The sequence below is a fragment of the Manis pentadactyla genome, chromosome 15 (genome assembly GCF_030020395.1).
Source record: "Manis pentadactyla isolate mManPen7 chromosome 15, mManPen7.hap1, whole genome shotgun sequence".
NCBI lineage: Eukaryota > Metazoa > Chordata > Mammalia > Pholidota > Manidae > Manis > Manis pentadactyla.
Genome location: NC_080033.1, coordinates 39934395 through 39947325, shown reverse-complemented (window position 1 = coordinate 39947325; position 12931 = coordinate 39934395).

The following is a 12931-nucleotide window of genomic DNA, read 5'->3' as shown; positions in this document are numbered from 1 at the left end:
TCCCCAACTCCAATTCCATTTCTGATATGCCATTGACAGTGCCAGGAATTATGGAAAGAAAATTTCAAGGGAACCTGATGCAAGGGCTTGATTTCAATTCAGCAAAAATCACATATGGCTCAGGTAAACCTTGAAAATCTGTCACACTACCCCTGAAATCCAGTGAACAACTGTGGGCAGCAGTGCCTATGCATGATGGTTGGGAATGAGGGACTCAGGGTAAGGAAGAAGAGACTGCTTACATCTGAAGCCCAGATGTTAAAACTGCCCACATTTGAGGTGAATGTGGGATGAGGTGGGAATTTCTAAAATGTTTCCAGCTTGCCTGCAGGGTTTACTGGTTTAAATTTAGCATTAAGCATACAAATATGCTAATGCATGTTCATAGACATGTTTGTTGTTGATAGGTTCAAAGATTTCTAGCTTTGTAGGCATGAATGCATTTAGCTTGTATCCAGGCCATACAGTAGGCAGTACAGTAGTATATATACTAATTTGGAATCTAGACCTGTACATTGTTCTTGAAAAAGCTGTCAAGAAGAATACAACTTGTTTTCCTGCCCTACCGAGTGGGCCCTTCCTGGTCCGGCAGTCCTAAGGAGCCGTATGCTCTTGCTGTGGCCTTGAGACCATGTACATACAGAGAGCTGGGTTCTATCTTGCTTCTTCTCCAGAATCAAGGGTCTCCTTGAATAAATCCCTTTTTTCCTCTTGGCCTTAGTCTTCCCATCTTATGATGACAATTGTGCAGATGTTTTAGGGTCATAAAACAAAGACCCAAAGTATGAAAGAGGTGTCCAGACCTGCCTGCTATGCCAGAGGAACCCAGAGCAGGGTGGAAAAGTGGGCAAGTTTCTAAGAAGGGGACTGGTTGCTGGCAGGGCACATGAGTGCCTCTGAAAACACAGACTTTGCCAGCTCAGGATGGCATCTCCACTGGCCCTGCCAGCCAGGGTTCTCAGTGTCCATTTTGTCTACAACCTGGAGACATCTTAGACTACCTCCCCACCCTGGCCCTCCCTAGTTGCCACTAAAAACATTCTCTCTGCCCTGTAACGCTGTTCCTCCATCCAATCAGAAACACCGGGAATTCTCTATACCACTATTCATTTAACAGTTTTTAAGGAGCTTTCACATGTACTATTTCATACACCCAACACAACACACTTTGGATGTCTTTCTTCTCCAGCTTCTTAATGCTTTGAAGCCCAGCTCAACTGCCATCTCTTTCAAGAAGCTCTCCTAGATTCTCCTGAACTCCTTACAGCTTTGCTTGCCCAGCCCTCCTGCTTCCCAGTCATCTGTGTACATGATTGCCTTCCTTCTCAAGAAGGTCTTTCCACTTAAGGAACCATCACAGCTTCTGCCGAGTTCCTAGGGTTTCCCCAAACTCAAACACTGACCTGCTAGCTTAGCAGTTTGTACCATTCCCACTACTAACCTGACTATAAATTTACTTGACATTTTTCTTTAAACTGACCTTTTAAAAAATGCAAATTATCAAAGAAATGTTTATGTATCTAATGCAATACAGATAATGTGTTTTTTTCTTTTTTTTCAGATAGTGTTTTGAAAAGAGAAAAACAGTATGTTTTGCATTTCTGAAATCATCCTCCCTACCTCTGGCAACCATTATCGTGTATGGTAGGGTATGGTGTGGAGGACCCCCAAAACAGACAGAGAGGGAATCTGCTCCTCCTGCCCCGGGCGGCTTGGGAAGGAGAAGGGAACAGCAGTAAGGAAAGCAGGGGGTGATACAAAGTGCTCTGACCCCCCCCTCTCAGTTTTAGTCCCGAAGTGGGAGGTGTCCTGGACAGGGGATGCTGAAGGCAGACTTGAATCTGCAGGAGGAGGCTGCCTTGGGGGTGCCCTGCGTCTGAACCGGCCTGTGACAGCTACCCCAGCGGGGAAGAGACTGGGCCAACCGGGATCTCAGGTTACACTCCCACTCTCCTCCATCCACTTTTCCTTGGAAGGGCCCCAGGCATGGCCCTGAAGGGAACCCAGAGGTAAGTGAGACTCTGGCTGGCAACCTAGACGGGGAGGAGGGCAGGGGCCCCCGGAGGTGCTTCTTGGGCTTGAAAACAAAGCAGAACCACAACCCGACCACGGTGGTGGTTGCCGGCCAAGGCTGAGGTGAGGTGCTGAGTCGCCAGGAGAGGGCCCATGCGACTCAACCAAGCCGAGGGGACACCAGAGCTCGCCATGTGAGAACTCATCACCCCTCCAAGAATCCAGGGCAGACGGAAGCTGCCGTGGAGACCACGGCCGTGTTAGAACCTCTGCAGGTGGGTCCGGGCTCCCTCTGCCCCCCCACTCCTGGGGTCATGTACGCTCCCTCAGCTCAGGCAGCCCGATGGCATCTTGGAGAGGAGGCGGGGGAGGGAGGCAGATCGGAGAGGCTATGCGTGTGCTTGAAAAAGCCTGTTACTTAGAGAGAGTGCTTAAATTACTGATTAGGACTGTTTACCAGATTGAGGTCAATGAAATTAACTACCATTACCAGGGGGGTGATTGTTAAAAAGAGAAGTTAGCAATGCGTGTTATATATATATATATATATATATATATATATATACACATAAGAAACACTACCACCAAATTGAGTCTGTCTTTTCTACAAAATCAATGTTGAAAGGGAACTGCGGAAGACATGGGATCCTAACTGCTTCTCTTATGTTTGCTGTTCTGTCCAGGTACCGCCTCGGATTATCTCAGACACCCCTTAATGTGCAGGCCCTTCACTGTGGGGAACACCACTATGCCAGGAAACAATGACACCGGCTTTCATTTATGGAATGCTGTGTGAGTATCGGAACCTGGGTTCAATGTTTTGCAGCCATCACCTAATTTAATGCTATCATCCCCATTTTGTAGATGAGGAAACTGCGGCTCTGTGAATTACCAAATATCACAAGGCTGAAAAGGAGCACAGCTGGGATTTCAGCCCAGATTTCCTGCCTCCAAGCTGCTGGCTTTGCCATGAAGGAGGAGAGAGTAGGAAATGAGGAGCGAAGGGAAGATCAGGGAGGACGGGCTGACTTCTGCAGTTACTAGGCCACAAAAAATCATTTGATCTTCTAGTAACCCCTTGACCTCACCTCCTAGGACCTTGATGTTCCCATTAGCAGCACAGACCGTGGCCTGGATGGCCCCTGAGAGGCATAGACATTTGATGGGCTCTCTATGTTCTCCCAACTCCTCTGCTGAAACCCTGAGGGAGAAACCAGAGTGGGCGAGGGCCTCACTGAAGCTTAACTTAAACATGTGCTTACCCACCCTGCTGACAGGCAGTGGAGATCAAAGCCCACTGCCCAGCTCTCATAAGAGGAGGTAAAGGAGCCCTGGGGGCACCTGGGAGGCAGCACTTTTAGGGAGGAGACTGGCCTCTTGGCAGACAAAACAAAGGGAAGATGCCTGGGGATGGAACTGGGTCACTGGGCAATGCCTCCCATTCCACGGGGCCCTTAGAGCTTCCTTCTCATGACCTTTCTGCAAACCCATCTCACATACACAGTAAACCCAAACACTTACCGGGATGTTCAAATCCTTTCCCATCTGGCTCCATCCTGTCATTCCAGATGGATGCTTCACTGCACCCCGTCACTGCATCCCATTACTGTACCCCATCACTACAACTGTATCACTGTATCCCAGTACTGTACCCCATCACTGCACCATCACTACAACCATACTACTGCCCCCCATTACTGCACCCACCACTACGCCCTATCACTGCACCACCACTACACCCCATCACTGCACCATCACTACAAACCTGTCACTACAAACACATCATGGTACCTCATCACTGTAACAAGTCACTACAACACGATTACTTCAACCACATCACTGCACCCATCACTGCACCCAGGCTTTGTTAATTACATCTTCCTCTCCTGGAATGTTTTGCCTTGGAAAAAAAATCCTACTTTTCTTTTAGGATCCCATGGTAATACTATCTCCTACATGCAGACCTCCTTATTCTCAAATACTAGAATCATTTTCTCCTTCCCCCAATACACTCTCTGTCTCTGTTATACTGCTGACAATAATCTGTCCTAGTTCTATAGCCGGTTTATTCACAAGTAATGATAATGATAACACTGCTCATCCCCGCTCACGTAACCTCAGCCCACTCTGATTCAATCAGCGCTGCCGTGGACAGCTCTGTGCAGGCTCAGCCTCACCTTGCGCTGACAGCACACCACTTGAAGCATGGGTGGGCCACGTGACTTTCTATTTCTGGCTGCACAGCCTTCTCCCTCATCACAAAAGGCCTCTCTATCTTTGCTCAAGTGAGACGGGAATTATAGGACAGTTAAGACTCCCAGGAGTAAACCTCAACAAACAGCCTGAATGCTGCTCAGGAGGCAGGAGGTCCTAGAGAAATTGGGCTGCTATTGCTCAGAGCAGCAGTCACAATACTACACCCTGACCTTCTCTTCCCCTCCCTGCCTCAGGCTTTGCTTTCAGGGGACTAAGCTAAGCCACTGCGCGCTAGAAGGAGACCTAGAAAACAGACCCTCAGTGGGATTCTGTAACTGGATTATTCACCAGTCAGGCAGTATCATGTCCCAAAGATCCCAGGGTGGGTCGGGATGTGGACCAGCTGGAGGGTGGAACCCCTGCATCTCTGAGGTACAGCAGCAATGGCAATTGTAAAGATGGGTATTGGCTGGCTTGGAACCTCTGAAGAAAGAGACAGGTTCTGGTTAGTAAGCTTTCAACACAGTATGTGTTGAAAATTAGAAGGCCTCCTGGCAGCTCTTAAAGACTTTAAAACCCTTATCTCCTGGAACCATGGTTAGACCATGCTAAAAATGAGACTCGGACTTAACCATAAGAGCAAGAGAGCTAACAAGGGAGGTTGAATGTGCAGCCACGGACGATCTAAAGTCAGGGCCCAGGTAAGGAATGAGTAGGACCCTGAGACGGGAGATGGAAACATCTAGAGGGATGCAGCTGAGAGCCATGGACACCCAGATTCTCATAAGTCTCCACGCTAGCAGCACCCTCTGCCTCTAGAGGAGAGGAGGCCTGATGTGTCTACTCTCATGTGCCTCACATGAAAATGCGTTTCCTTATCAAGATCACCCTACTTCACACACTGCCCCAGGCCAATCACTGGTGCCAGGTTTCAGCATAGCCAGAACAAAGGAACAGTAGTCTCTCCTTTGGGAGTAAATGGGCTTTCTCACTGAATAAATTGCATGATGTGGCTGATACGTCCTGTAGGAACTGAGGACAACGTATGTGGGAGTGAATCTTGAGGGTGGTGGGCCAAAAGGGTGGGGCAGAAGATAAGACTGGGTAGAAGAGAATTTATTAATATAAGAGCACATCTCATAACTCAGGATTTACTGTCTTGAAAGAGTGCCTCAGGCCGGTCTAAGATGCTGCAGGAATGCTCCCTGAAGGTAGCACCTGATGCAGCTTTCTGTAAGTGAGACAGAGGCGGGAGAATTGCCATGGCAGAGTACCGATGAAGAGATGAGAAGGCTTGGGATCATTACAAAAATGTAAAAAAATAAATTTTTTCCTACAATGAGGGAATCCAGAGGTCACTGAGAATCTGGCTGGCAACCTAGACGGGGAGGAGGGCAGGGGCCCCTGGAGGTGCTTCACCAGCACCTGATGATCACCAGCAGTGCCCAGGGGCTCTCTTCACCAGGGCAGGGAGGAATGCACTAGTGTAGAGGGCACCGGTGCCTTTGAGGAGCTTCATGCTAACACTTCTTGTTAGGTCGGGGTTGACCGTAGGCAGTGCCCCCGTGAAAACAGGCTTCATTCAGATTCAGTCAATGAGAATGATGCTGGAATAGCAGAGGCCAGGGAATGCTACTTCATCGTCAGAGATAAGGTGGGAGTAACGACCTTCATGGGCAGCACACACAGAGTGGCAACCAGCATGCCGTGTCCCACAGAGGTTTATGACAGTGGCTAATAGATTGTGGTATTTCTAGAAGCCAGGTAAGTGAATGTTGCTTAACTTGTAAAAACAGAAAAAGTCAAGAGCTGGTGAGCAGAAGATTTATGTCACCATAACAGTTAAAAATCACAATATCTTACCAGACCTTTCCAGATCTAAACCACTTCTCAAACCTATTGAGCCATTGATTAAAGGATGCTGAGTCCTCTTAATGAGCTACGCAATACCACTACAAATATATACAATAAACACTCTCCTAATCTTTCTCAAAGTGGACTTGTAGCCAGGACCCATCTCATAGTGGGAAGCTCCAGATGTACAGTCATTTAGTGCCCATGATCTAGTATTTCTTCTCTACCAGGACCCAGTAACACACCAGGAGAAGCTTCCCAAAGCATGTAATTCTCTGCTGAGTTGGCACAGCCTTAGTCCAGAATTCCAGGGATTTGTACCATGATTCTCCCCCTGGAGTTTGCCAAAAACTCCATACTGCATCTTTTCCCGTCCCTGACATCTCTTAATATCATCAGGCCTGCCAGATCCTTATCACCCAAGTAATAGGGCTGACGGCTCCACAGTGCCATTGCCTCTCCAGACCCCACTCAAAGCTGGCAGCCCTACATGTCACCCGGCGTTTGAGCCAGTGTGACATGCCTGGGTGTGGAACACGGTGCCTACAGAACCCAAGGAGGCCTTGCTTCCTTCTTTTTGAAAAGACTTGCAAGATGCATAAATTTGTCTTTTACTTTAATGAGGAAATTCTGGATACTCCTAATCACTGGATTCCTAATGCCTTCACTGAATGTCCACTCCCTGAATTTCCACAGGATTTACCTCCTATCCTCTGGAGCACAGGAGTGCTAGCCACCTCTTGCTCCTCCTGTCCAGTCAGCAGTAAGCTGTACATGTAACAGGCGAGTGTGATGTTCTGTGGGATACACAATCTATAATGTCTTTGGACTATATTATGGCAGACAGAGGGAGACCTGGCCCTCTAAGATTGTGCATCATTTGTGGATGTGAATTGTTTCTGATGATCTTTTTCACACTGGAATGGAAAAATCTGGTGAAGTCTGTGGTATTCTGCAGCCATTCTCTAAGATCTATTCTGTTCTGCAAGGGATACACACCATCCCTGTATATTTTAGTCTCTTGATGGTGGCCCTAATTCTGCTATACCTCTCCCCCAGGACACAGTATTAGTTTTCATTTACTATTTTGGCCATGAGGTGGGGACCTCCTAGATTCTGGCAAACTCAGAGGTTTCCATTTGGCTTTCTCTGTTGTGATAGCTCTTATTCCACAGACCAGGAACCCATTATGGGGGATTATTCTAATTGCCAAGTATATCAATCCCAATTTATGCCCTTGGGCATTAGGGAAATGACTACTGGGCAGGGTCCACTGACCCAGTGAGCCCACTATGAGCTAGAATTTAGCTAAGATTCCATTTATTACTTGGCCCCTAGAGGAGCCCGCTCTAACAAGGGAGTCATGATGACACTTTAGGTCTCCAGGTAATATCAGTTCAAACTCTAGGCCCAGCAGTTTGTTGACATAATCACCCAACTAAATAACCATGGGTCCTTTTGGAGAAGAACTAGGAAAATTGTCATAATATATACTTACCATAATTTTATAGAGCCCTTCTTCCTAGGGACCCAGTCACCTTTGCCTTTAATGGTTTTCAGGTCTGCCTTAGACCTGCCTCTCCCACCAGGATATGGACTTCATGAGGGCAGTGACATTTCAGATTTACCTTTTATCCTCAGGGACCACTTAGATCCTGACAGAGCAAGACTTTAATAAGTGTTAAGTTTAAAATCAGGAATGTGATTTTCTGTCCAGTCTGATAGTTAGAGGAGAGTTTTACTCAGACATGGCCTGGCATAACCGAAACCCAGGGAAATTTCATCCCAGTCTGATGTTCTTTAGACTGAAAGAAACTGATCAATCAAATCTAATACAAATGCATTAGAGGGTTCTCAGGTGCACAGAATTAAAACACATGTCAAAATAGCACAGGGTAGGGTTAAGGGAATTCTGTTACATTGTTTCTTGTATTATGTAGCTAAAAAAAATCAGTAACAGAGATCAAAAAAGAATAATAGAAAATACTCCATTCATTGAAAAGAAAGCAGGACAGGAGAACAACAAAAAACAACAAAAGAACTGATGAGAAAAAATGCAAAACTATAGTCAGATGGTAGACTTAATCCTACACATAGTAGTAAACACACTTAAGAAAATGGCCTCAGCACTGCAATTTAAAACAGAAATTTTCAGTACATTCAGTGCAGTAGATATCAAGATAAGAAATATTATCAGAGATAAAGTGGCTCATTTTTTAGTAATGGAAATAAAATATATAAATAAACTATAAAGCTTCTAGAAGAAAACATTGGAGAATATTTTCATGATATTAGGAGAGGGAAAGGTTTCTGAGAAAGGATACAAAAGGCACTGACCAGAAAAGAAAAAAATGGATAAATTGGACTTCATTAAAATTAAAAAGTGCTGGTCATCAAGAGACACCATTAAGAAAGTGAAAAGACAAGCCACAGACTGGGAGAGAACATACACAGAGGAATCACATCTGGAACATATAAGAATTCCCACAGCTCAAGAATAAAAAGACAAACAACCTAATTAAAATAGACAAAAGAAGGTGGGGGATGGGATGCGCAAAATGGATGCAGGGGGTCAAAATGTACAAATTTCCAGTTACAAAACTGACTAGTCCTCAGAAGGTAATGAACATTTACAGTATAATAATATTATATTGCATATTTGAAAGCTGCTAAGAGAGTAAATCTTAAAATTTGTCTTTGCAAGAAAAAAAGTATGTAACTATGTGTGGTGACGGATGGTAATTACTGTGGTAATCATTTTCCAGTGCATACAAATATCAAATAATTGTCACACACTTGAAACCAATAAAATGTTATACATCAATTACACCTTAATTTTTAAAAATAAGCAGAAGACTCGACCAGGCATTTTACAAAAGAAACCCTCAAACAGTTAATAAGCACATGAAAGGCTGCTCAATATCATTAGCCATCAGGGTAATGTGATTAAAACCACAGTGAGCATCATTACACACCCATCAGAAGGGATAAATATAAAATTAAAAAAATAATAACGATATTAAGTATGGGCTAGGATGCAGAGTGTATGTTGCTGGAAGGAATTAAAATTTAGATTTTATTGGTAAATTTTACACTTGGTAAAACCATATAGCAGTTTCTGATAAAACTAAACATTCAACTACCCTAGGACTGAGCAATTTTACTCCTAGATTAATAACCAAGAGAAATGAAAATGTCCCCCAAAAGACTTGTTCAAGAATGTTTATAGCAGCTCTATTCATAATAGCCCCAAAGTAGAGACAAATGTTCATCAAGAGGAGAATGGGTAAATAAATTGTGGTACATTTATACAATTATATGCTACTCAGCCACAAAGTAAAAGAAACTACTAAAGAATACAACGATATGGATGAATCTCAGAAAATTCTCTTGATTGAAAGAGTCCAGACACCAACAGGCAAAACTAATCTTTGGTAATAGAAATCAGAATGGTGGTTATGTCAGTGGGGAGTATTAAGGACGAAGGGGCACAGGGGAACATCTGGGGTTAGGCAACCACTTTGGGTCTTCATCTCATGATCACATGGTGCCAACATATGCAAAGATGGAGGACGCTGAACACTTAGGCTTTGTTTCAGTGTAGGTAAGTTGTACTGTCACACCTTGACGAAAGATAAATCAATGACATCCCATTTCTAAGGATTTTGCTGGATGTTGGAAGTCAGGGCCATTTCTGTATTCACTCACTGTCATGCCTGGGTCACTGTTACTCTAACTTATACCCTGGTACCAAGCTTGACAGAATACACTGGTGACTTCCACATCTGCCCCCAAACCCCCATGTTCGAAAAGCCAACTGTTGGATTTTGTCAGCTCTCCATCACTCATAGCCAGGGCAAACTCCCAGCACAGGCCATGGCCCTGAAAACACAGTGGGCAATTCCAGGAAATACGTAGCTCTCTGAACCAGCACAAACTCATTCGCCAGTCCAGGTGAAGCCTCTCTGATTTCTACTGGGGAAGAACCAGTAAGTGTACAGGTGGACTACATAGATTGTCCCAGGGACCATGCATGAATCCCAGTCCACAAACTCAGGAGCACAAGTAGAACCTTATTTTTCTGTAATTCAGCTTTATTTCTACTTTGAGTGTGCATAACATCCTATAGAGTTGAATTCCCTGCTACCACTTGCTTCTTTCAGACCCAAGTCGATGACTCTATCTCTGCTCACTGTTCTGTGTTCCCTGATGCATTTCTGGTCTTGAGTTTGAACAGAACTTCATCTTCTTCTTAATGTTCCCTTTGTGTGTTATCTGTCATTGCAATGGACTTGGAGGAGAGGAGGGTGTCGAGGAATGAATGAACTCCTGGCATATGCTGACAGAGGAATCTCAAACTTGCTATTGTTCATGAGCATGGATCCTCTCCATTCTACCGAAGACTAAGGCTTTGCACATCAGCAGTCCAGAATTGATTCCTATTTTGGCTATTTTATGCTATGCCATCCTTCCCTGAGGCAATGAATGCAGAATGGCATCACTGACTGAATGGGGAAAAGGCCAAACAGGTACAAGGAATGCAGGAGAACTTTATATTTCAAAAAGTATCACTCAACACATCTGTGGAGAATGCTGGGACCCCCCATGACCTTTGCTGAGTAACTAATATATTCATAACTCTGTGGGCAGGAAGATAGGAGGAAAACAGGATTTAAATGGCACCATAGAGAGCTTAGATTGGGGTGACAGAGTCTGCAGGTAAATGCAGGTAACTCTAACAGAAGATAGAATGTGGTAAGCGCTCCAACTGAGATTAGGACAGGAGTGGGATGCAGAGAAGGAAGATGATTAAGCTAAGAATTGATCTCTGCCAACATTTCAGTTTGGGACAATTGTTTTCAAAAAGTCATGCCCCAGAGAGGGCAGAGAAGGGTGGAGGAGAGTGGAGAGGAGAAACTGAACAGAGTGCGTCTGCACCACGCTTCCTGGTTGGAGAGAGGGTGAGTCCCAGACCTGGAGTGGAATGGTAGCATGCACCCAGGTACAAGACCCCATAAGCCATCACACAGGTGGCCAATCTCATGGCCTCAGTGTAACGATCTCCTGGGCAGATGATGGATGTTAAACCCTATGTGAACCAATGACTGAGAAGGAGGTGGCCCTGCAAGCCTCTCGCCTCCCACCCATGCCCTGGCACTGAAGTTGAAGACTTTGTCATAATCCCAATCTCCAGAACTGGAGAGGAGGTGAGAGAACCCAGAAAAAGTTCAAGCTAAATTTGCCTAATTTTTCCCCCATTTGTGTAGAGTGAGGGCTCGCATCCTAACTTAGCATTGTAAACAATAAAGAATGTTATATTTTTCTACTGTTTGGGATAATTACATTACAACATGCTCCTTTACCCTCAGTGATTGTGACGGGAGTCAAGCTTTAAAAGTTCAGCTCCATGCAACTGGAAGAAATATTTCAAATATTTATGAGTAAGCATATTAATATTATACAATTATTACATAATATTTACTGTTTTTGTTATTATCATGCTCCCACTATGCTAAGTACTTTACGTAAATTATTTAATCTTCATGCAACTGTATGAAGAGGGTATTACTTCCATTTCATAGATGAAAAAATTAAGGCTTAGCAGAACTAAGTATTTAGTCCCCCAACTTTTTATTTATTTATTTATTTTTATTAAAGTATTATTGATATACACTCTTATGAAGATTTTACAAGAAAAACAAAGTGGTTACTACATTCACCCATAATATCAAGTTCCCCCCCATACCCCATTGCAGTCACTGTCCATCAGTGTAGTAAGATGCCACAGAGTCACTATTTGCCTTCTCTGTGCTACACTGTCTTCCCCATGATGCCGCCGACACCATGTGTGCCAATCATAATGCCCCTCAATCCCCTTCTCCCTTCTTCCCCAACTGCCCTCCCCCATCCTTCCCCTTTGGTACCCGCTAGTCCCTTGTTGGAGTCTGTGAGTCTACTGCTGTTTTGTTCCTTCAGTTTTGCTTCGTTGTTATACTCCACAAATGAGGGAAATCATTTGGTACTTGTCTTACTCTGCCTGGCTTATTTCACTGAGCATAATATCCTCCAGCTCCATCCATGTCGTTGCAAATGGTAGGATTTTTTTCTTTCTTATGGCTGAATAGTATTCCATTGTGTCTATGTACCACCTCTTCTTTATCCATTCATCTACTGATGGACACTTAGGTTGCTTCCATATCTTGGCTATTGTAAATAGAGGTACATATGTCTTTTTGAATCTGAGAACTTGTATTCTTTGGGTTAATTCCTAGGAGTTGAATTCCTGGGTCAAATGGTATTTCTCTTTTTAGTTTTTTGAGGAACCTCCATATCGCTTTCCACAATGGTTGAACTAGCTGACATTCCCACCACCAGTATAGGACGGTTCCCCTTTATCCGCGTCTTCACCAGCATTTGTTGTTCTTAGTCTTTTCGATGCTGGCCATCATAACTGGTGTGAAGTGATATCTCATTGTGGTTTTAATTTGCCTTTCCTTAATGATAAGTGATGTGGAGCATCTTTTCATGCCTGTTGGCCATCTGAATTTCTTCTTTGGAAAACTGTCTTTTCATATCCTCCGTGCATTTTTTAATTGGATTATTTGTTTTTTGGTTGTTGAGGTGTGTGAATTCTTTATATATTTTGGATGTTAACCCCTTGTTGGATATGTTATTTACAAATACATTCTCCCATATGTAGGATGCCTTTTTGTTCTGTTGATGGTGTCCTCTGCTGTATAGCTTTTTAGTTTGATGTAGTCCCATGTGTTTATTTTTGCTTTTGTTTCCCTTGCTCGAAGAGATGCATTCAGGAAAAAGTTGCTCATGTTTATATTCAGGAGATTTTTGACTATGTTGTTCTCAAAGA